The sequence below is a fragment of the Pecten maximus genome, chromosome 13 (genome assembly GCF_902652985.1).
Source record: "Pecten maximus chromosome 13, xPecMax1.1, whole genome shotgun sequence".
NCBI classification, from domain to species: domain Eukaryota; kingdom Metazoa; phylum Mollusca; class Bivalvia; order Pectinida; family Pectinidae; genus Pecten; species Pecten maximus.
In genome coordinates this window covers 12,418,636-12,421,895 of record NC_047027.1, presented here as the reverse complement: position 1 = coordinate 12,421,895, position 3,260 = coordinate 12,418,636, and positions in this window count along the sequence as shown.

The window sequence follows — 3,260 nt, the reverse complement described above, 5'->3', positions numbered from 1 at the left end:
TATCTTAAGCTTTAATTGATGCTGTTATGGATAACCTTTGCATATATGAAACTATCAAATTGATGGGATATGAAGTTTAAAAGTACATAATAACATTATTATACATATTGTAATGTTATTTATATTATCTAATTACTATTGTTGATTATTTCATAACATGTCATATAACATGATAGATATTTTTTTTATAATTTACTTTATTGATCATCTGAGTTTTAAAGCTATACTTATGTATAAATGTTCTTGGATTTCTGATATTGACTAATGATTTAACAAAGCTATTGCCAAAGAAATGAACACAATTTACTTTAGACTTGATAAAATAAATAAAACTATTTTTTACGACTTAAGTTTTATGTAGGAAAATACTGAAATTTTATGTAAAATACTTTCTTTTAAATTGCTATAGCCAAAAGATGAAATAGATGAAAAACTATTTGAAATTACAAAATGGGTATATTATAAAAGATAGATAATTGACAGCCCCCGTCTTGCGATTGGCATGTCAAAGTATGGATAACTAAGAACCACTGCACCTAGCTAAAACTGGAAATATTGATATCTTGACGACGATCCCCGTCTTGCGGTTGGTACATCATAACAAGGATATCGATCTAATGGGAATGGGGCACAGAGGAGGAGATTCAAGACTTGAAATCTCAGTATGCACCTATAAGTGAGTAGATAATTAAGAATCTACTCAGGCACATTCTCCCTGGGTATCCTCGGGGGAAAATAACTAACCTAAACCTTTCTTTTTTTGATAACTGTTGTGGAGTGGGGCACAGAGGAGGAGATTCAAGACTTGAAATCTCAGTATGCACCTATAAGTGAGTAGATAATTAAGAATCTACTCAGGCACAGTCTCCCTGGGTATCCTCGGGGAAAATAACTAACCTAAACTTTTCTTTTTTTGGTGACTGTTGTTGTCTTAGCATTCCTTACCCGCTTAACTTGCCCTGGTTTCCTGGCAACATGGGAAGTGACTGGTATCACCAAGTCACCATCTGTGGATGACACAGTGTCTCTAGGTTTTTGAAATTTAATGAATTTCAAAAAGCGCTTATGACGCTGGTCGTCGTTTAGATCAACCCATACGTGGTGTGACACGAAGCAAGTGTTGGCATGTGTTGCCAATTCATAATTGCCTCTGCCATGTATGGCTCCCCTGAGATCAAGTTGCTGAGCCTCTTCAATTTCTTGAAACCGCTCAACTATTCGGGGTAACTTGGATGTTTTCCAGTCCCCAAGTAGCTTGATCTTGTTGTTCATGGATTCACAATTGTTGTTTTTCCAGAACAGGGGAATGGATGGGCATATCAGACGAGGCTCAAATACTTTTGAATAAAGCACCGGGAGCAATCTGTCCGATAGGTACTTACCTCCAATATCAGCATACTCTTCCAGGATTTCCTGCTGCCTTTCTCGAAATAACACCCTATCCTTTGATGTCAGAATACCATTTGACCCAAAAAGTCTGTGAACCACAGCTGTTCTAGAAGCCTCTGGTACATTTTCTTTAGTCAAATTTCTGATGACATTTTCTTGTAAATGCCTTGTACAAAGGATATGGAGAGACTGTGGGAAACACGAAGATAAGGCATTTACTAATGCTAGTTCCTCGTCTGTTCCGAACACAATCTTCTCCAGAGGGAAGTTAAAACCAAGTTTAGCTCTAACATGGGAAATAAACTGACAGTAAGTAGCATAAGTACCATCCCAGTGCAGAAAGATAGGCCCTAAAAGGATTGGTGATGTACACTTACCTCTTCTTTGGAGATTAAAATTCTGAAAAACAATGCATGTGACATAGCATGCCCCGAGGTTAAATGTCCGGTCAAGGCCGATGACACTACCACTCAATGCACTGGTTTTCATTAGCTCCATATGGTCCTCGGTGTAGCAGACAACATTTGGTGGCTTATTGTCATTGTTGGCAATTACCGACCTTATGTAGTTGCTAGTTTGAAGATTACTGATGAGTGTTTGTACATCATGAGCAATATTCTGATGGGAAGAGTGGTGAGCTGGCCTGTTTTTCCTATTTGCATTATAGTTGCCATTTTGGACAACTTTTAATGAAATTGGATTTTCAGGGTCAACTTTGTTCACCTCTCTAAGAATTTGAATTAGTTTTTTACCGTGGCTTGTGCCCTCAGTAATAACCTTTCTCTGGTCAGATGTGGTGCGCACATATGGCTGCGGTATGTGTTTCGCGTTGCCATGCATGCTGCACCCAGGATAAGTACCAATGTACTCAACCACATCTTTGTACAAGACATTCTCATTATTAGGAATGTGCTCGAACCAACTTACCCTTCTTTGATATTTGTTATCTTTCAGCAGTTTTGAATAATACCGCTTCATAACAAAGACATCACAGGTTTCTGATACCTTTGCTGCATTCAATAAAGGCACAAAGTGATTTGGTGTCCAGAAACCACGTCGATTCGGGTTGATGCTGGACCACATAATCACTAAAGGTTCCTTTGTGTTATTGACCCCCCGTGGCTGGAATACTGTATTCAGAATCCCGACACTTGAATCTAAAACACCATTGACAGCAGGAAATATTGACCTAATCGACTTACCTGTCACTGTTGCTGCTGCATGCATAGTCCAGGTAAAACAAAAAGATTTATTTTTGGCACTGTCCATCACTGCCTCCGCAATGGCTGGACTCACCATATTTAATCTGTCATGCCTGTGCTCATTTTCATAGAACTCGCTGTTAAGAACAAGCTCTAAACAAGTTCGTACACGTAGCTCTGCAGACAACATCTCATTGCCTTGCATGGCCATAGATAAAGCATTAAATAGACAGTTCCCATCACCTTTCACCTGAACAGGGATGAGATGAGATCCATCTCCAAGCAACATGACAGCTGAATGATCTTTGATCATTGTGTCATTGAAGTTGCATGGTTTGGCACTAATATTACTACAAGACCTCATGAAAATTGATTCCAATTTGGCCGCTTGGAGTAAATTCCCTGCAGCAGAAGCACTGCCTAACCTACCTAAAGCCATATCAAAATCGTACGGTTTGTTACTGTTACTGCAACAGCGGGAACAAATATACGAAAGTGGAGATTTTGACAGAAGTCTAAACTGTTCCAGAGTCAGATCTAAACTGTTCCAGAGTCAGATGTTCACATTTGTAATGGAACCATTTATCACAATGGTCACATCCTACATCTTTAGCTCCATCACAGTTTCCTGCACAAATTCCACATGGATACTTGCAAGCCATTATATAT